The sequence below is a fragment of the Bos indicus genome, chromosome 14 (genome assembly GCF_029378745.1).
Source record: "Bos indicus isolate NIAB-ARS_2022 breed Sahiwal x Tharparkar chromosome 14, NIAB-ARS_B.indTharparkar_mat_pri_1.0, whole genome shotgun sequence".
NCBI lineage: Eukaryota > Metazoa > Chordata > Mammalia > Artiodactyla > Bovidae > Bos > Bos indicus.
This window is the reverse complement of record NC_091773.1, coordinates 65,786,340-65,809,719: the sequence shown is the minus strand read 5'-3', so window position 1 is coordinate 65,809,719 and position 23,380 is coordinate 65,786,340. Positions and strand designations below refer to the sequence as shown.

The 23,380-nt window shown below is 37.8% G+C and overlaps 1 protein-coding gene across 2 annotated transcripts in view; it reads right to left on the bottom strand.

Moving 5' to 3' along the window:
* STK3 (serine/threonine kinase 3) overlaps positions 1-23,380 on the bottom strand; it is a 308,668-nt gene that overhangs the window by 284,771 nt on the left and 517 nt on the right. The window lies entirely within an intron of this gene.

Genomic DNA, 23,380 nt, shown 5'->3' with positions numbered 1-23,380 from the left:
ATATAATTCAGTATATAAAAAAAAAAAAAAACAAAGAACCTAGTCAAAGATTGGCTAGAAGACCTGAACAGACATTTCTCCAAAGAAGATATACAGATGGCCAACAGGCACATGAAAAGATGCTCCACTCTGTTAATTATTAAAGAAATGCAAATCAATACCACACTGAGGTGTCACTGGTCAGAATGGCTATCATCAAAAAGTCTACACATAAAAAATGCTAGAGAGGGTGTGGAGAAAAGGGAACCCTCCTACATTATTCATGGAAATGTAAACTGGTGCAGCCAATATGGAAAACAGTATGGAGGTTCCTTAAAAGAACTAAAAATAGAGCTACCATATGATCCAGCGATCCCTAGGATATATATTCCTAGGTACACACATCCAGAAAAGAAGAAAACTCAAAAAGATACATGCACCTCAATGTTCATAACAGCACTATTTACGATAGCCAACACACAGAAACAACCCAAGTGCCCATCAATAAATTATTGTCTTATACATACACACACACACACACACACACAAATTGGAATGTCATTCATGAAAAAGAATGAAGGATTTCCATCTGCAGCAACATGAACAGACCTTGAGAACAGTATGCTGAGTGAAGTACGTCAGACATAGAAAGACAAATATGATACATCACTTATATGTGGAATCTAAAAGATAATACAAATGAATTTATATACACATAGGAACTGACTCTCAGACACAGAAAACAATTTATGGTTACCAAAAAGTGGGAGGTGGAGAGGGATGAATTATGAGTACGAAATTAACAGGTAAATACTACTATATATAAAATAGATAAGCAACGTATTCCATTTATAACATGGAGAACTGTATACAATATCTTTCAGTAAATTGTAATGGAAAATAATCTGAAAAAATATGCATAACTGAATCACTTTGCTATACATCTGAAACATAATAAATGAACCATATTGTAATTTTTTTAATGTGAAAATAATTCCAATGATGAGCAATCATTTTTAAGGTATTAATACTTAAGGACTGTAGTTTTAAAATCAATCTGCTGTCACATTACCATAATCATAGATTAATTTTTTAGTATTATTAGAGATGTGTGCTTATAACACCTTTGTGCTTGTAATTCAAAGTAGAACCATAAAATTTTCTAATCTTCTACAGAAACTGTATATGAATTTGTTCTGAAATAAAAATATTGTCTGGGGAAAAAAAACAGACCTAGTGAAAAGTAAGAGTCAAAAGAGACTTCAAAGCTATAGGTTTCAATGCGCTCCCCAACCATACACATATACATCAGCAGAGACTGGAAGTCATATGGGCACAATGTGTTCAAGCACAACTTTTGCACAAATCACTGATGAACAAGGCAATCCCAAAGACTTCTGGCTAGAAAACTAAAAATAAAAGATGTGAGCAAAGGTATTACCAGCCAAGCACTGCAGGGAGATAGATGCCACAGTTTAAGTTCATGAAAGTTAAAAAAAAAAAAAAAAGCCTGGGAGGGGGGAGAGAAAAAAAAGCCTGGGAGGGAGGAGAGAAACCAGAGTTCCTACAATGTATTATTTTACAAGTCCAGTTTTAAACAAACAAAAAATTATGAAACCTGCAAAGGAAAGTGTGACCCATACTTAGGAAAGCACTCAACAAAACAAAATAGAAGCAACCAATGTAAAAGAAAGCAGTCAACAATGACTCACTGTGGGTCCAGTTATTGGATACATCAGACAAAGGCTTCAAAGCAGCTACTTTAAATACATTCCAAAAAATCAAACTGTGTTAAGGAAATTAAAAGAAAACACCATGAAAATGATTCAAAAAATAGAGAATCTCAATAGTGATACAGAAACTAATAAAAATGTAAAATTTGGACATGAAAAATATAACACCCTAAAGACAATACATTTAAAGAGTTTGACAGCATTTCTGAGCTAACAAATGAAAAAATCGTGAAGATAACTAAATAAAGTATCTTTCCTATAAAAACAGAAAAAGAGTAACGAAAAATCAACATAGCCTCACAGCCTAATAAGACATCAACATACCAATACAATCATAAAGGGAATCTCAGAAGAAATAGAGGCTCCCCAATGGCTCAGCAGTAAACAATCCACTTGCAATGCAGGAGAGACAGTTTCAGTCCCTGGGTTAGGAAGATCCCCTGGAGGAGGAAATGGCAACCCACTACAGTATTCTTGCCTGGAGAATTCCATGGACAGAGAGCCTGGTGGGTTATAGTCCATAGGATCACAGAGTCGAACATGACTGAAGCAACATAGCACTAAAGCACACAGGAGAAAAGAGTGAATAAGAGGCAGAAAAAAACTTTTTTTTTAAAACAGTGACTGAAAACTTCCCAAATTTGATGAAAAACAGTAATTTACACATACAAGAAACTAAATGATTATGAAGATAAACACATAAAGATCCACATCTAGATACACTGTAATCAAACTGATGAAAGACAAAAAGAAATTTCTGAAAGAAGCAAAAGAAAATGGCTCATCATGAATTAGAACAAGAATGTGATTAAAAGCTGAGTTCTCATCAGAAAGCACGGCAGTCAGAAGGTAGTGAAAGAAATACTCAAAATGTTAAAACAACGTCATCCAAGATTCCTTAAATCCAGCAAGTTTATCTTTCAAAAATGAAAGGTAAATAAGAATATCCCCAGATAAACTGAAACTAATAGAATCTACTGCAAGCAGAACTTCTCTACAAGAAATAATACAGGGAATACTTTTGGGTGAAAAGAAATGGTAAATATTTACATAAACATAAAAGAGAATATATTCATCTTTTATGTTTAAACTTTTATGTTTAAAGTTATGTTATGACTGTTTAAACCAATAATTCCAATACTGAACTGTTGAAATTGTAACATATTTAAGTAAAATATATACAAAAACAACAGAACAAAGGAGGAGAAATTAAATGGAGCTATAATGAAGCAAACTTACTGGACTCAGGTTAATCTGAAGTTGACTGTAATAAAGATACATACTATAATCCCTAGGGCAACTACTAAGAAAAAAGTGGGGAAAATGTAGTTAACAAAATATATATTGGTTAATTACATTAAATAATATAGTCAAGTCATTCAATTAAAAGAGAAAGACCGTTAGACTAGATAAAAAATAAGACCCAACAACATGCTGACATTACCTTAACAAAAAGAGGTTAAAAGTAAAAAGATGGTGATAAAGATAGACAGATAGATAAATATAGATATTATAGATACAAACACAGATGCCGTGTTAAACTAATCAAAGCAAAACTAAAGTGGTTGTATTAATACCAGGCAAAGACTGCAGAGAAATTATTACCAGGGCTAAAAATGGACATTCTGTAATGACAAACAATTTATCGAGAAGAGGTAACAACCCTAAATGTGTAAGCACCCTAAAACAAAGCTTACAAAACATAAAACAAATTACTGATAGGAGAAGGACAAATTCAAAATAACTGCAGGAGATTTCAACAACTCCTTTCTCAGTAATTGATACAGTAAATTTACAGAAAATCAGTAAGGATATAGAAGACAAAACAATACTATCAACCAGCTTAAATTCTTTAAGTGTCTAGTGTGTTGTCCACCTTTCACTAGACACTTAACAAACAGTAGTCCTTGTAACTTCAAAACCCCTGTATGATAATTCCAACATTTATATCATTTCTGATTCTGGTTCTGTTGACTATTTCATCTTTTGACAGTGGGTCATTTTGCTTGTTTTTGTGGGTACTATATTCACACAAATTCCAGACACATACGCATGTATATGCATACACATACATACACACTGATACGGAACTATTTAATCTAAGTGACTGGAGAACAAAACTCACATATATGATTCTATGACACAGGAATTGTATCCAAAATACATTAAAAAAATCTTATAACTCAACAATAAGACAAAAACTCAAAAATAAAAACAGCCAAAAAAAATTTGAGCAGACACCTCATTAAAAATATATAAACAAATGATTAATAAGCACATTAAAAGATGATTAACATCATTAGTCATTAGGGAAATGGAAAATAAAACTACAATAAGATAACATCACACAGCCACAAAAAAAAAGGCTAAAATTAAAAAGATTACAATAACAAGTATTGGTGAGAATGTGGAACAAGGAGACCTCTCATACATTCAATACAGGAAATGAAAAATTAAGCAGTCACTTTAGAAAGCAAGTTAGCAGTTCTTATAACTCATGGACACAAACTTATACAACCCAGCAATTCCACTCCTGGTACTGATCAATAAAAATGAAAATGTTTGTCCACCAAAGACTTAAATACAAATATTCAATAAGGCTGTTGTCTTATTCAAATCAACCAAAAACTGACCCAAAAAATCCAAATGTCCAGCAACCCGTGGATGAATAAACAAACTATTGTAAATCCATACAATGGACTACTGCTGCTGCTGCTGCTAAGTCGCTTCAGTCGTGTCCGACTCTGTGCGACCCCATAGACGGCAGCCCACCAGGCTCCCCCGTCCCTGGGATTCTCCAGGCAAGAACACTGGAGTGGGTTGCCATTTCCTTCTCCAATGCATGAAAGGGAAAAGTGAAAGTGAAGCCTCTCAGTCGTGTCCGACTCTTAGCGACCCCATGGACTGCAGCCTACTAGGCTCCTCCATCCATGGGATTTTCCAGGCAAGAGTACTGGAGTGGGGTGCCATTGCCTTCTCCACAATGGACTACTACTCCACTGCAATAAAACACAACAAACTACTAATACATTTAATATCCTCAATATATCTCAAAATCATTATTGTCAAGCTCAAAAAGCCAAAGCAAAAGGGTGCATTTAGTATATACAAATTACACCTCAATAACATTAATTTACCAAAAAAGTAAATGTAGTGGTAAGAAAATTATTGGTGATCACAGCAAGAGCAATTCAGTGGAACAGCAGAGGCAGAAGCCAGACTGCAATGGTTTGAGATAATGGAACAAAGTGAAGAAGTAGAGACAGCTATGAATCACTCTACACTAGAAGTTTCTGAAAAGGACAAGTGATTGATGGACATGAGTTGAAAGAAGAAGATAAAGCCAAACAAGCAAAAAAAAAAAAAAAAATCAGGAATGCCTGAATAAGCATAAATGCTGTTGGGAATGAATCAGTAAAATAATAAAAAGTCAAAAATAAAGAAATAAGAAGAAATAACTATTAAAGCCTACCCCTGAAAAGGCTACATGAAATTATCCAAAGCACAGGTGGACGGGGGTGCCTTCACCTTGGAGGGCTGGAGATACTAACCTCTCACATTATAACAAGAGGTAAAGATAGGCAGAGTTACAGGTAAGACAGTGGGCTGATGACAGAAAGCTGAGTGAGTTCTCAAACACTGGCTTCTATTTGTTTTATGAAGTAGGAGGAATATTCATCTGTTTTAAGTGAGGAAGTCAAAATCAGAGATTTGAAGACATACAACTATATCTGAAATAGCCAGAGTGGAGAACAAAAACAAAATAATAAATCTCACAAAGTTCAACAGGACTACTAGATAGCCCTGAGACCTTGTTGAGGTTAGAGGCCATGGCAATCTTGCTCTTGCTGGGGTTAAACACCAGAGGCAATCTTCAAGGTTTCGTGTTCCCTTCAGCATTGCTCAGAAGTCTTACGGTAGGCAAGGAGAAGACAGAAAAGTAGAATTTGGCCTTTTGCCAGGCAGAAGACCAATGAGACAAGGAAGTTAAAGATATTGGCAAAAGAATGGCTATAGATATGGGCCGGGTTAAAAAAAATAAATAAAAATAAGAAGGGGCTAATGAGGAAAAGAAGAGAAGTGTAGAAAGATACTGCCATGTACAGATGCAAGAGCTGGACCATAAAAAACGCTGAGTGCCAAAGAATTGATGTTTTCCTATTATGGTGTTGGAGAAGACTCTTGAGAGATCCTTGGACCGCAAGGAGATCAAACCAGTCAATCCTAAAAGAACTCTACCCTGAATATTGACTGTAAGGACTGACGCTGAAGCTGAAGTTTCAATACTGTGGCCATCTGATATGAACAGGCAACTCTTCAGAAAAAGATCCTCATACTTAGAAAGACTGAAGGCAAGAGGAGAAGTGGGCAGCAGAGAATGAGATGGTTGGACAGAACCACCAACTCAATGGACACTGAGCAAACTCCAGGAGATACTGAAAGACAGGGAGGCTTGGCACACTGCATTCCATGGGGTCACAAAGAGTCGGACATGACTCACAAACTGAACAACAACAAAAAAGAAAGATACGATGAACCTATAAGAGTTTATCCCTACCAGAAAAAGAAGTCTCTTACATTTTCCAAAACATCATGATGTTGCCCTGTGCTTCATGTCCTTTGTGGACAAGGAAGCACAAAGTAGCTCAAGATGAGCCACACACATGAATATAGTGATGGAGAGAGCATTATACTAACAAATCTTTAATACTAAGCCAAAAGGTAATCTAACCACCACTTAGTTCTTTGGGAGTTAATAATTATTTTGTTAAAGTAGGCTTGCAAACTGGCTCACTTTGAGCAAACAAGTCATAGGCCCCCCAAGTGAATCCAGTAAAAGCTTAATGAGAATTTTCTATTAGTCCGTATGTCTTATTTTCTCAACATGTGGAACAACTGAAATGTTACTAATTTAACTGAGGCAAAAAGATGGTCTCAGGAGTATTTGTCAAGTGAAAACACATGATTTATTTTGGTAAACAATTCATGTTCATCTGTATTTCCTCTTTCCCTTTCTGGTATTTTTAAATGAAAACTGATCATTTCAGTTTATGGTATAATTTTAATTAATTTTTATATCATCAGCTTTTAAAGCCCTTACAGATAAAAAAAGAAAACCTCGTAATTAGAAGCCAATTTAAAATACATACACACACAAATACAGTGTCCTATTTTCCTGCCTTGGCAAACACAATATAATGAGTATCATTTCATCTGTATTTGACATATTGTGGTTTTTAACACCTCAGAATTTCATCATAAATGTTTTTAATCACAGATCCAAAAAAAGTTATTCAAGACTGAGTCCTTTAGAATACGCACTCTCAAAGGTGCCGGTGAATTCTGTGGAGAACAAGTCACCCCCAAGATATCTCTCTCATGGAGCTATCAAGATATAGTGTATTACATACTTTAGCAGACATACCCTAGAATTATCTTTTTCAAATAAATAACTGAAAATACAATCTGGCCTTTCTGTCGATTGACTGTCTATCTCATAAAGTAGGAAAGAACATAACCTATTACATCATTGCTAACACAGTGGGAAAAAGCAGTCTTCTCCCAGGTCTTCTTTGGGGAAATGTCTATTCAAATCTTTTGCCCATTTTTATTCGGGCTGTTTTGGCCGGAGACATGTAAATAGAAACACAAGGGAACGGCTTTCTGCACTGCTAGATCTAGCTCCCTAGTGAAGAATAATCAGGATAGGCTCTCTAGATCTCTTAGGAAACTAATTCTGAAGAAGAGGACCTGCCAGAGTGCAAATTCAGCAACAGAGAAAAAACTCCCAGCTTTGAGAAAAGAGAGATTCCGCCTTCAAAGAGCACCTTCTACCTCATTTCAGCTCTGTCATTTTCCATGTCTTTTTCCCTTCTGGCAAATTTCCCTGTATTTTACTGATTACATTATAGGTATTGCTACAAGTACTGGCTATTTAAATGTTACAATTGCACTGCTGCTTTTCAGTCAGGCACTGAGTGGTTCTTTGGATCATGTCTGGTGGCTCTGCGGATTTTAACAGAGAACGTGGCGGCCCAGAAGGAACGGACCCTAATGGTGTCATCAGGAGCAACTGGAATGGGATTGTTGATAACTCTGATGATACGAACTTGAAAGTTTCTTCTTCAGGGCATCTATGTTTATGATTCTGAGAAGCCATCAGCTATTCAGCAGAGAGCTATTATTCCATGTATTAAAGTGAAGTGAAGTTGCTCAGTCGTGTCCAACTCTGTGCGACCCCATGGACTGTAGCCTACCAGGCTTCTCCGTCCATGGGATTCTCCAGGCAAGAATACTGGAGTGGGTTACCATTTCCTTCTCCAGGGGATCTTCCTGACCCAGGGATCAAACCCGGGCTTCCCGCATTGGAGGCAGACACTTTAACCTCTGAGCCACCAAGTATGATGCAATTGCTCAAGCTCAGTAAGGTACTGGCAAGACAAGCCACGTTTGCTATTTCCATCCTGCAACAGTTGGAGATTGAGTTCAAGGAGACCCAAGCACTAGTACTGGCCCCCACCAGAGAACTGGCTCAACAGACCCAAAATGTAATTCTGGCACTTGAAGACTGTATGGAGTTTGCTCTCTGCTGCTGAATTTGCACTCTAGCCAGGCCCTCTTCTTCATTACTGATAGTGATAGTGAAGTCGCTCAGTCGTGTCCGACTCTTTGCGACCCCATGGACAGTAGCCAACCAGGCTCCTCCGTCCATGGGACACGTGCAATTTTACCAGGGGTTGAACCCTACCTAGGATGATTGCTTACTGGGGCTTAGCAACAGGGTCCACTTCATACTTAGCACTAATTGAATACTTTAATGAATAAATATAACACCAAACAAAATGTATTCAAGTGCTTTCTTTAAAAAATCCCCTTTAAAGGCATTTCTATTCAGGCTAATGACAAACACAATGAAGTCTCAAAGATGCGAATTCCCTGGCACTCCAGTGGAAAACTGTGTCTTCCTTCAAAAGATGTCAGCAATACCAGACACATTTCTACAACACTTCAGAAACTGTTCAGAGGTAAATGCTTTACCAATCACTTATTTCCAATCATTTTCTCCCTACATTTAAATTGTGAAGATAAAATATGAGGATTTAGTCTCTATACACTCAGAACTTCTTACTCCTATCCTTAGAAAAATACTAGACCTAACTGCAATAATCCCAAACAATACACTGTTTAAAGGTATAGCTACATTAATAAAAGTCTAACTTAAAGGAAGTTTAAACTCTTGACAACATTAACATTTGTATCATTCGATGAGTTCTGTACTCTGACTTCTGCATAATTTTTTTAGACTTCATTTAATCCTCACAAAACCCAAAGAGAAGGTACTATTATCACCTCCACTTTATAAGTGAGTATACCAAGACTTAAAAAACTCAAGTAACTTACCCACCACTGCTTCAGGAAATGGCAGAACTAAGATTAGAACCATGGTCTGCTGCTGCTGCTGCTAAATCGCTTCAGTTGTGTCCGACTCTGTGCGACCCCAGAGATGGCAGCCCACCAGGCTCCCGTCCTTGGGATTCTCCAGTCAAGAACACTGGAGTGGGTTGCCATTTCCTGCTCCAATGCATGAAAGGGAAAAGTGAAAGTGAAGCCTCTCAGTCGTGTCCGACTCTTAGCGACCCCATGGACTGCAGCCTACAAGGCTCCTCCATCCATGGGATTTTCCAGGCAAGAGTACTGGAGTGGGGTGCCATTGCCTTCTCCGAGAACCATGGTCTACCTGACTAAAGCTCTGGCTCTCAACTGTTTTCCTAGCAATTATCACTTCTTAAATAGTAAGACAGATATAATTTGATGATCTCATAGTATATTTACTTTTTAAAACTGTATGAAATTTTATGAGGGTTTAGTTAATTTAGTGGCATTAGAACGAACTAAAATCCAACTCAAAAAATAAATGGTCTACAATGGATACAGGACTTCATAATTAAATGAAAGTCTTGTTTTTCAACTCTATCAAACCATTTCCTCTCAGCTTGGGCTCTCTGCCCGAAAGTACTCTAAAATTATAATTTCCTGGCAAAGGACTTTAAAGAAGAAGTTAAGATTTTTCCCCTTCCTTCACCCTTGGAGTCTTCCATTTTTAATTTCTAAGAATTTTTTCACTTACCCTCAACTGGAAAGTGGCATGATTCCCTTTAATTTCTTATAACAAACCTCTATGAAGTTAACAAACACTGTGATACACTCCGCAGCCCTACAGACAAGCTAGTGCATTTACTTTCTTACTAACTCATTTTTCAAAAAATACAAATCCAGAAAATGCAGACAACATAAAACAGCACATCTAAAAATGCTTCAACATACTCACATCCCACCAAAACAGACTTTTAAACACTCAACAACCATACCTAGATTTGAGAACTAAAAAAGGGAACAGAATCTTTAACTGATTAAGAATAAAAGAGGAGACGTCTACATGAAACTTCCCAAGGTCTACTCATGAACCTGGCATATAAAAAAATCCACTATGACTTGTGCTAGGCTGCTGCTGCTGAGTCGCTTCAGTGTGTCCGACTCTGTGCGACCCCACAGACGGCAGCCCACCAGGCTCCCCCGTCTCTGGGATTCTCCAGGCAAGAACACTAGAGTGGGTTGCCATTTCCTTCTCCAATGCATGAAAGTGAAAAGTGAAAGTGAAGTCGCTCAGTCGTGTCCAACCCTCATCGACCCCATGGACTGCAGCCTACCAGGCTCCTCCGTCCATGGGATTTTCCAGGCAAGAGTACTGGAGTGGGGTGCCATGGCCTTCTCCGCTAAAGAGACTACCTACACTTAAAAACTGTATTTACTCATGTCTTATTCCTCATTTATTTCCCCATTACCTCAAATTTTGAAAATAAACTATGAGGATTTATTCTCTACGCACTCTCAACTCCTTGCTCCCATCCCTAGAAGAACACTATAATTAACTGCAACAATTCCAAACATTAATACATTAATTAAAGGTGTAATAACCACGTTAATAAAAGTCTAAATTCAAGGAAAGTTTAAACTCTAACAATACTAATATTTCTATCATTCAATGAGTTCTGTACTCTGACTTCCGCATAATTTTTATAGGCTTTCATGGAGAGAAGTATGGGGCGACCTGTGGGACAGTGGCTGCTTTCAGCTGTTTGCAGAGATGGACACTGTTTCGCTTGATTTCTCATCGCATTCTGACTACTTACACAGCAACGGCACATAGGAAACCACTTCACAGTGTTTGTCTGAGGTTCTTTGTAAATAAATTAAGGGGAGGAAACTGAGAAATAGTTCATGATTTTGGTGCTTTGTGAAAATTCCTTTTGTTTTTTTAAAAAAAATTGGGATTATTTTCACCTGTGTGAGGTTTTTTCCTAAGAAATAAAAATGAAATTTTAAAATTACAGCTGTGTCTAACAGACAAAAAAGATCAATCATCATAAGAAAGATAAAAAGCTTAAATATTTCACCCACAGAAATCAAAAATAAACTACTACAAATGCAACTTTACCGCATTTGTGTGTGTGCGTGTATCTGTGTGTGTGCTCAGTCGAGTCCGACTCTTGGTGACACTGTAGACTGTAGCCCTCCAGGTTCCTCTGTCCATGGGATTATCCCCGGCAAGAATACTGGAGTGGGCTGCCACTTCCTTCCCCAGGAAATCTTCCCAGCCCTGTAGCTTCTGCACCGGCAGGCGGGTTCTTTACCACTGAGCCACCTGGTTAGTCCTGCTGCTGCTGCTGCTGCTAAGTCACTTCAGTCGTGTCGACTCTGTGTGACCCCATACACAGCAGCCCACCAGGCTCTGCTGTCCCTGGCATTCTCCAGGCAAGAACACTGGAGTGAGTTGCCATTTCCTTCTCCAATAAGTGAAAAGTGAAAGTGAAGTCGCTCAGTCCTGTCTGATTCTTCTCGACCCCATGGACTGAAGCCTACCAGTCTCCTCCTTCCATGGGATTTTCCAGGCAAGAGTGCTGGAGTGGGTTGCCATTGCCTTCTCCTGGTAAGTCCTATTTGTACACAAATATACCTCTGAAACATCAATTCAGTTTGGTAATACCATGAGTCCTCAAAATCTAAGCAATGCTCTAAAATGACAGAAATTTGTTTAACTTGGGAGTTTTGTGAGGGTTTTAAGGTAAAATCGGTGCTTTTTTGATGCAAAAAAAATTGTTACTTTCATGCTAAATTTTAGAAATTTAGGAAAGTTTGAAGAATTTTGCTCTCCTTCACTGCACAATAATTGCTTAGTCAAAAGATGATTAAGATGTACTATGAACCCGAACCCAGAAGAGAAAAAGGTCTTTGGTAAGCAAAAACTGAACAAAGAGCCTTTACTTTGAGAAAGGGAAAGCTGGCGTTAGGTCAGATCACTATTTCTAAGCCGTTGTTTAGAGAAGAGCACAGCAAAGAGAAAAAACAGGTGACAGTGAAACTAGACTTGGGGGTCGGGGCAGGAAAGCTATACGCAGCAGCAGAGCTTCCAGCAACCGAAACAGCACCCTGGACTGCTTCCACAGACTAACACTACGAACAGCTCCATGAGTTTTATTATGGTTTTTCATGAACTAAAATTTATTTTTAAGTAATATTAACTAATCAAGAAAGCAAATGGTTTGTCTCAGAAGACTGGGTCAAGTGTCCTCACTTTGAAATGAATTTCCATCAAAACTGGTTGTTTTAAAAATATTTTAAGAGTATAATGCTTGAAGTGATTTACTTCATTTATTTGGAAAATCTGTTACATAATACACCACACTTCCCAGTAATGTTCGATACTTGAAAGTTATCACTATATCATATTTTGGGAAACTGTTTTACATCACATGACTTTTTTATGAACACTAACTAAAGCCGACTAATCAAGTGCTGCAAGTCTGTATCTAAAGGGGTGGAGTGATCCCATTTTCTTATCTTGGCCTAGTACTTGAATTCTTTTAGAAAAAAAGACCTTGGAAGTATAAATGAGACTCAGGTGTACAGAAGGAAAACTTATCTACCAGGAAAAGGAAATTATCAAAATACTTTCCTCTCAAGCGCTAATGAGTACATATATTATTAAGTTTCCACTGGAATTTTTATGAAATTCCTTTGTTTAATTTCATCTTTTTTTAATAATTCTTAAGAATTACATAAAATATAAATTCTATTCAGAGCAATCATTTCTCTCTAATCCCTTTTTGTGATCTAGATTTCACTAATTATTAAAAATGTTTGAATAGACATTATTTAATATCATTGGAAAATGGTTACTGGCTGCTATTTGATCGCAATGATGGACTAATTCACACAGCAACTGGTAAGTGCAACCTAGTGTCTTTTAATATAGTGAGCAATTACATCAAAACTAATTCTTTCTATGATTATGTGACACAGTGGCAAATGTAATTTCCCAACTATGTCACTGAAACAAGTATCTCATGTTACTTATTCAAAAGCACAATACAACTTAACAAGAGGTGTTAATAACAAAAGTAAAAGGCAGCAACATGTGGCATTTAACATCTGGATGTGCTTCATTTTGCAGTCCACCATACTACAGTCAGTTAGGGCTGGATTTATAAAGCAGCATCAAGATGCCCTTGAATTTTGTTTGTTTTTACACAGATACACTTGTATGCATACAAGACAAGGTAAGCTAAAAGGTCTACCTTAAAAGAAAGGCCTGAAATCTGATCAGGTCACTAGCAGTGTTACCTGTCTTAGAGTCTTTTATTTTCCTTTTCTCATTTAAGAAAAGAAGAAACTAGGTCACCTGAAACATTTAGAGGTAAGAAAAAAGTGAGGCTAGATATTAGGATAACAGTGGGTCACATGGTAACCAGACTAAGATAGAGAGAAGACGAAGATAAAAGTCCACTCTAAAAAGTCTCTACCACAGAAATCTGTCTACACATGTCCAATTTCTGACTCAAACTTAGAAACATAAATGCATGGTGGATATTATCCAGGAAAAAGTGTAAAACTGCCAGTGCTATCTCACATTTTTTGATAGACTAGCCCATAGTTTGAAAAAACGAGTCAGGTTTCCTGTCTAGAAATAAAACTCTTATTTTAAAATAACATCATATAGTGGCCAGGTTAGGGTCTTGAAATACCATCTCTCACTAAAAGTAGGGCTTACTGTACAGGTTGATTCCAGATCTGGGACAAAAGATGAACAAGATGAGCCCTCTGCAGAGAGCAAAGAAGCTCTCCAAAGACCATGCGGGTCATAGGGATTCCCACTGATCAATGATGGGACACTCTGAGCTGCAGCAAAAGTAAATGCAATGAATTAAATCCATCAAATATGTTTATACCCATCAGCTCACAATGGCATTTTTAAAAAAGAAAAAAAAGAAAGGAATGAGTCCCCTTTGGAGGAAAACAGGGACTTGATTCATTATCTTAAAAACAGGTAAATAAAGGGAAAGAATCAAGCATTTATCCTGTCTTTCCTTTACATACTATACCACTGGCTAACCAAACAGAAGCTAAGAAAAGTGACTCTTTAAAAAACCATTCCAACTAATAATTGAAAACAAAATGGTGTATTTTCAATTTCACCATTCTGCAACTCCCAACAAATTAACAGAAATAAGTATTAACCATCAACAGCTGCTAACATCACAAAAAAGAGAGGCAACTAGACATTAAGTGACTCATACAGTCTTGACAACACCACCTATTATGATGCCTAAGGGACTGACTTGAGCCCTGGATCCAGACTTGAGCTCTGGATCCAGCTGTCCATCTGCAGGAAATATGGAGGACAAATGAACGTGCTGAACTGCGCTTTGAGTAAGCAATCAGCAAGATCCAGGCTGTGGGAAACAATTCAACAGGAAAAGGAGAAGAGAAAAGACAGAGGACCAACCTAAAGATTAAAAACAACTCATATTAAAACTTTTTTAATTGCCAAGACTAACCTACAGTGTCCAGCAATGCACATTCAAGTTTTTACCATAAAAGTAAGGATAATGGTTACATGTGGGGAAAGGTAGCTGTGATTGGCATGGAGCACTCAGAAGGGGCTTCTCTAGAGGGTGGCAAAGCTCTGTTTCTTAACCTGACTGGTGATTATAAGGGTGTCTGCCTTATAGTAATTCATCAAACCATGCATTTGTTTTTTACTGATGTTTCATTTTGCGATAAAAGAGTGAAAGTCGCTCAGTCGTGTCCAATTCTTTGCGACCCCTTGGACTCTACAGTCCATGGAATTCTCCAGGCCAGCATACTGGAGTGGGTAGACTAAGGTTTTTCTTAAATATCAGGTCACTCGAACATTTCAACACTTAACAAAGGCTTGATTTGTTTCCCATTCTCTAGTCTAATGCAGTAAAAACAAGAGGTTGAAGAAAGAAGTCAATGCCCATCATTTCCTCCCTACACATTTCCTCTTCTTGGGGGAACCACCTAATATCAACATGTTGGGCCAAACAGATTCACATTCCTGGGAGTTTGGAATTCTAAGGAAGCAAATATAGATAACTAACCTGTTCCTCTCCCAGTCTTTCACCATCCCCCAAATTGCCAAATCCAAAACCCACGAGCCAGAATTGTTTCCTTCTTCCTTATTCCCCACACCTGATTTATCGGTCTTTCATTTCTAACTCCAAAACATAACTTAAATCTGTCCACTTCTCTTCATCTCCGTGGACTTCACCATCTCTAACCAAGAACTACATCAATGGCCTTCTCACTTGTTTCCCTGCTTTTATTCGTGTGTGTGTGTGTGTGTGTGTGCGTGTGTGTGTGTGTTTAGTCACCCAGTCGAGACCAACTCTTTGCGACCCCAGGGACTGCAGCCCACCAGGTTCCTCTGTCCATGGGATTTCCCAGGCAAGAATACTGGAGTGGGTTCCCATTTCCTTCACCAGGAGATCTTTCCCACCAAGGGATCAATTGAACCTGCCTCTCCTGCACTGCAGGCAGATTCTTTACCACTGAGCCATAGGAGTAGATTTTATTCTTAACCCTCTACAATTTATCCTACCCAAGCAATAAGAGTGCTCTTATAAAGACACAAACTGCTTAAAATTCCACTTAAAACCCTTTAGTGATAGCCACTATACTGACTTAAATCCAAATTCCTTTAATCATGGCTTGCATCATTGAATCCCTGCCCATCTCTCTGACCTCATCTCCAACCACTTTCTCCCAGTCTACAACACAGCCACTGTGGCCTTATTTCAATTCCTCCCACACACCACACTGTAAACTCTTCCCCACTTCCAGGCCTTCTCATAGCTTTTTGCTCTGCCTGGAATACTCTTTGCAGACACTCACACAGAGTATTTGTCAACCTCATGTTGACAGCTTAAGTACTACCTTCTTAGGAAACCTCCTTCAACTACCCTATCAAGCAGGTTCCACCATCTCCCTTAACAATATATACTGCTTCTCTCCCTCACAGCTCAAGCTCCAACTAAAGTGGATGTTCGAGGCCAAAGATTTCATCTGTTGCATTCAACCATGTACATCTGGCATTTGAAAGGTAGTTAATTAGCAATTACTAAAGATATGAATAACTGAGCAAATTAATGAACTCAAGGGTGACAACCAATTGGTGCCGTGAGCAATAATGGGTGAGTCTTAAAGAAAGTCAGTTTTTAAAAAGAAACAGGAGAATGGGGCAACCAGCCAGACAGAAAAAATAACATGGCCAGAGACAGAAAGAGTCAAGAAAATTAACTGCCTATTCTCTTTAATTTCTTCAAATATGTAAAAAGTTCACCTAAATCACAAAAATAATCCGAACTTACATTTCTTTTCAATCACAGAACTCTAGGTCCCACAATTTCAGAAAACCAAAAACTCTAAAAGTGAAAACATGATCTGCAACCTAAATGTCCATCAACAGATGACTAGATAAAGAAAATACAGTACATATATTCAATGGAACATTACTCAGCCATAAAAAGAATGAAACAGTGCCATTCACAGCAACATAGATGAATCTGGAGATTCTCATACTGAGTGAAGTAAGTCAGATGGAGAAAGACAAATACCATATGATATCACTTATATGTGGAATCTAAAAAAAAATGAACATATTTACAAAACAGAAATGGACTCAGAGAAAACAAACTTCAGGTTACCAAAGGGATGGAGGGGCAGATAAATCAGGAGTTTGGCATTAAAACATGCACACTACTATATATAAAACAGGTAAACTACAAAGATGTACTGTACAGCACAGAGAACTATACTCAGCATCTTGTAATAACCTATAATGGAAAAGAAACTGAAAAAGAATACATGTATGTGTGTGTGTGTATAACTGAATCACTTTGCTGGACACTTGAAACTAATATAACATTATAAATTAACTACACTTCAATTAAAAAAAAAAAACAGATATAGAAAGCAACACTAAAGCAAAAAAAAAAAAGAAAGAAAGAAAAGACCTGGACAGAGAATAACACTTTATATTTTGAATTAAAGAAACTACCTCATCTTTAGAAATCATATATGCTCAACGATTTCCCCGATTTTTTGTGTATCAAGATACTAATACTTATAACAACATATCCGAAAAATTTACTCCATTTTACCTCATTACTAAGATGTCTGGTATTACACAACATCTATAGATTAAATCAGGGCTACATGTGCACACTAATTCAGAACCCACATACAGTACTACATGTGTACACCTATATTAATTATCACTAATGCTGACAGCTTTCTGTAATTGTCATTTTGCTACAGAGTCATGTTTTAAGATATATCTTTTGAGGTTCTCTTAAGAAGTTCAAGGTAATCTGCACCTCAATTTCACGGCATGCAAGCAATGGACTTATTTTTAACTGTCATACATGTCTGTTTACATATCTGTTACTTTCATTTATGCAACTTGAGACTGTATGTAGAAAAAAATAGTTGTAATAAGACATTTCAAATATACAATCTTTGTTCTACACTATAAGCTAAAAGCTTTGGAAAATTAGAGTAATCTTGACACACGAAGCAATTCAAATGAAATCATAACAAGAAGCTTGAGACAACTGAAAAAGAAAATGTCTATCAGAGTAAATGTTCACTTCAGAAGAAAAATCTAAAGACCTCTCTGGTAGACAGAAAGGGTGGAGCTGGTATGGAGTCAGAAATTGAGGTTATCATAATTACAGTGGGATATTTCCAGCATACAGGGTCATTCTACATCACAAGGCAAAAAAGCCTTTACCTTCAAGAAACCTTCATGTATTATTGTTGTTGTTTTAGTCGCTCAGTCATGTCCAACTCTCTTGAAACTCCACAGACCATAGCCCCTCAGGCTCCTCTGTCCACAGGATTTCCCAGGCAAGAATACTGGAGTGGGTTGCTATTTCCTGCTCCAGGGGATCTTTCTGACCCAGGGATCGAACCCACGTCTCATCCACTGCAGGTGGATTCTCTACCACTGAGCCACCAGGGAATATGTTCCTTTATAAACCCTGTCAGATGCCAGGCATAATCATTTTCCACTTTTCCGTACCTTAACTGGGACATGGACACAGTGTTCAAAATAAAGTTGTTTTTAAATAATGGTTTCCTCTCTCTCCTTCACCTCCCTCCTTTTTGTTTTACAAAGAATAGCTCTATTGTACGTATAGCTTGTTACAATTATACCACTCTGGATTCCTTTGGCAATGCCATCATCAAGCTTTGAAGTATCAGGAATAGCGCTGGAAACACAATCAATTTCCTCACTGTCACAACTATATATACCAATGAAGGTTTCTCAAACTGTAGTTCACAACTGGTTAGTAGGTTACCAAAATTTGGTGGGTCATGACTAGCAACTTTTCAAAGAACTAGAAAAGAACAGAAAATAGAAAAATACCAGAGAACATTACACGTAGTTCATTTCATAAAACTGCTGCTTTGGAGTCTCATCATCAATATTAAATAATAATAATAATAATATATGATGGGCTGAAGTGACAGTACCTCTAATTCTACACAGACTTTTTTGAAACTAGAAAAACTAAATTCTAAGCACTTTCCCCCTATTCAACCAAACAAGAAGTGCTCAATTTAAACCCATTATCTTTAAAGCTTTACTAGTACACATTTCTGGAATGAGCACTGAAATTTTCTGGGATTATTTCAGGAAAACAAATTCCAAAACTAGCTGTGTTTAACATACATTTATCTTTTTCTTTACATCCTAACAAATTCTTCAGTGCCAATATATGCTGTATCTCAGCCCCTTAAAGAACAATGCATAAATTAATCATTGTCAAGAGTTGACTAAAAGACTGAGTTTATCTCCTGTCTTAACGCACAACTAAAGTTTGCTCACCAAGAACTGCTCCAGAGGCTGTCATACTCCTCTCTAGAAAGGAAGAGCCAATTGATTGTTCCCATCTACAGGGCCTAAATCCATTCTAATGGAGTTGGAGCCACCCCGAATTAACCAAGAAAAGCCAAAGGGAGGACAAATATGCTTTAGCAGGTTATGAAACCTTGGTTATGGAGCCAAGTCGTTAATGTAAAGAGACACTGTTTGCCGGATTCTTTTCCCACTGAACTACTTGAACATCTCCTCTGCTTGCCTGCCACTGAAGCTGGAAGCTTTCACCAGTTTAACTCAAATAACTCTTCTTATCTTGAGCTTCAGCAGTTTACTCTTTTCTCATAATCCTTCCGATATTTTCACTATTTCAATCCAACTTGTCCTCTAAGTATAACCTTAATCAATGAACTTTAAACTTTAAATAACTATCAATCCTATAACCCATCAGGGACCAGGCTTATCTGGTAAAGGATTTCTCTCCAACAATGATTTCTATCCTCTCTTTGACAAGTACCCTCCAGCAACCAGAGTTCTCATGTTCCCCACCTACCACAGAGATCCACCTCCCCTTCTATGAATGTTCTACCTGGAGAAGAGCCCATGTTTGGTCACTTTCCTCTCTACCTATCAAAACTCACCTATTCTATGGTCATTTTTCTGTCATCTAGTAGTTCCCCTAAACAGAAATCTGATAAACTCAATCTATCAAAATACTGATAATTGACAACCATTTAGTGGATTTCCTCTCCCAGTGGTTGTTCAGTTGCTCTGTCTTGTCCAACTCTTTGCGACCTCAAGGACTGCAGCACACCAGGCTTCCCTGTCCTTCACCATCTCCCAGAGCTTGCTCAAACTCATGTCCATTGAGTTAGTGATACATCCCTTCCCAGAGGGACTTCATTTTAATAAAGACATCTGAAGATCTCTGTGATGAGGTATTAAGGAAATCTGGGGGATCTAAAAGCCATTCTGATTCTCAAATTAGGCAAAAGATGTGGTCAGCCCTATCACTATGTTAACACGGGCCTTGTTGAGGAGAGCAAATCAATATTGGGAAGGTAAGAGGGGCCTTCCAGGTCATCTAGGCACTAGTTTCTCAGAACTGGTTGTACACTGGAATCTCCAACTCCCAGAGGAGACGAATGATACCCAAAGAAGCAACTTTCAAAGTCAGTGGCAAAGCTCGGCCTAATATCAAGGCCTGATGCTATGTCAGATATATATAAAAAACAGTTTATATATATATATATATAAACTAAAAGTTTAAAGACATGTATGGGAATGACAAAATGTACGGGAATGACAAACACCCAATTCACAACAGTGACAACCCTCAAGGGGATGGGAAAGGAATGCAAATGAGAAGAGATATACTTAGGGAGCTTCAATTATATTGGGAATATTTTATTTCTAAAGCTGAGTGGTGATATGTAAGTATTTACTAAATTCATTCCCATTATCTTTTGGATGTCTAAAACTTTGTAATAAAAAAAAAAGAACAATCTTAAGATTGATACTCAAATGAATATCATTATAGGAATAAAAAGAAACAGTTTACGCTAGAAAGCACTCAAATAAGATACTTTATGAAGCCGACTTTGACTAAAACATAGATCACTAGTAAAAAAATAATAGATAAATAACACAAACTTTTCTAAGGGAAAATCATGAACAAAGGCAAACCTGGGAGTACCCACAGCCTATAATCTAAACAAAGAACAATAGGGAGACCTTAGAAGGAAAGATTCAGCTTGCAGAAGTAACATAAGGCTGGGGGTTAAGGTTGAGACCAAGCTATGGAGCTCTTGGGTACCTCAACGAGTGTGCCCCAAACTCCCCGCCCCTGCAAAAAAAAAGGAAGAGCATGACTGAAGTGATGTTTTAGCCAAAAAAAAAAAAAAATCAGAACAGAAGCTGTGTGCAGGATGAACTAGTGCAGCCTGCTATAGATCAGCAGAGGATTCCATACGAAACCAAAAGGGGAACAGAGGGAGGTGAGGCACTGAGAACCAAGTCCTAGGGCTCTGCCTCTACGCCAAAGAGAGCTCTTCTGCTGTTAAAATGTTTTGATGAGCACTGAACTACAGTGCCCAACTGGAAGGCACTGCTATAAATCAACTGTGAGGGTCTTAAAACCCTGGAAGGGGGTAGTAATACTGGGAATGAAAGGGGGTGGACACAGACTTTCCGATGGAAAATCTGATATGATGTAGTGACAAACTAAGTAAGATAATGAAAGAAATGGATCCACATGAAGAAACCAAAAATACTGAGAAGCAGCTACGGGTCATATACACTTGATCATCAGCAACACATTTGTGAGAATGTAATAATTTCTGAACCCTAAGGGAGAACTACTCACAGCAGACAAGCGAAGTGGAATTCTTACAGAGATTAAAAGGAGAACAAGCAAAGGGGACAAGAAGATTATAGAAAGAGATGCTCGTGGAATGCTAAGACAGCAAGCAGAGTTTCAGTTTCAAAAAGAGGCATCACTGGACACAATGAGTGGGTACACAACCCTTGAGTCAACAGTACTGAACATATTATGAAGCAATTGTTAAGAACATATTAAGAAGTAAGTGTTCTACTGGCACTTCCTCCACCCGACCAAGTTATTTAACCTTTCCAAGTTTCATTTAATAAGGAAAATATAGACAACTAACATTATTGAACATATTATGAAGCACTGTACTGTAAGTGCTCTACATATGACCTCATTTACTCCAAAACACATTTTACAGATGAAGAAATTAAATTCAGAACTAGCACAGTAAGTTGCAGAGCCAGGATTCCTATTCCTTGAGACAATGAAGTAAAAGAATGCATATACAAAATTCTTGGCAAATAGTTAAGATCTCAAAAAAAAAAAAAATGGTAGCTTCATTTCATTATTAGAGGGCAATCATTAAGAGGCGCAACACAAAAATTCACTGTCAGTTCTCTCTGTCATAGCCCTCCATGTGGTGAACCCTCTTAGTGTCCTCATCTTATAAAACAGGATTAATGTGTATAATCCAACCTACTCAATGGGGTTGCTTTAAGGATTAAACAATAGGATGGAAAAGAAAACGCTATGAAAAAAATCTTTAAGAGACATTCAAACATATGGGATTTGTCACATATCTTTTGTGCTTCAGAAATGCCTTCCTGGATGAACATGTCTCTCTGAAGAGAGCTAAAATTAAGTCTCTTAAACGTGCAACCAACCACTTTGAAAAGTATGTCATCACCGGATGGTGGTACACACCACCACCCCTCCCCCAACCCCTCCAGGTTCTCTACTGTCCCTGTGAGGGCAAGGGTTCCCTCTTACATCTACAGTGAAACTCTCATAACTTGGCATAGAGCTCATCAATAGAGAGAGTTTCTCCTTCAATTCAGTCATTCAACTTGGCCTTACTGTAGGATCTCAGAGGTACCCTTTACAGTCCTTCCAAAACAAAATGGGGGGAAAACTGGTTCCAGTTTTTGTTACAGTATTAAAACTGAGTACCAAATCAATATTAGAATTGGGATATTTTAAAATGCCAGAGAAGAATTTATCAAGGGCTCCAACAGCAGGTCTCTTTTGGAAACTCCCCAACAACCCCACTTTTTCACCTGAACAGATGGTTCCCAGGCTTCAAGGCTCACATGTCTTGTCACACAATTCACAATAGGTCACCAAGTTCCTACCTTTGCAATTATTCCATATTCTTGAATATACTGCCTTTCATCTAAAGATCTCTAGCTATCAAAACTCTTCACTCTTCACAACAGCACTATCTGGGAGAAAGACTGGTACCCTTATTTTACAAATTAAAAATGAAAGATCGAAGTGAAATGCTTTATCCAACATCAATCAACTGATTCACTCTTTGAAATACACATTACCAATTTGCATCAATGGACAGCCTTGATTTAGCTTTTCAAGACCATTTCAAATTCAAGTTCAAAACTATCTAGTGTGTACTGCTACTTTTCCAATATACCAGAGAATATTAACGAACAGTAAATACCAAAGCATCACTATTTTTACATGCTAAAAGAAAAACAAACCTATACATACATACACACACTCTCTCTCTCTCTCTCTCTCTCTCTCTCTCTCTCTCTCTCATATGGGGGAGGGGTTCTAATTTAAGACTCCTACTGTCCTGCATCCATAAATACTTTGAACTTGCAGAGTAAGGGGCGAGGAACACCTGTTAGTGCAGCATTTGCACAGTTAGGTTTTACAGACTGTCTAGCTATTAATATTCCTTGAACTGTAAATAAACAACCCGCTTTCTTAAAAAAAAAAAATGGTGGGGGGTGGGCAACATTCTGGAAAACATTTGACAAGAAAGCCTAGATGGTTGTACAAAGCCCAGTAATTTCCTAGTTTTACGTCTCCCAGATGCTGAACCTGACACGAGGGAGAACCGCGCCCTTC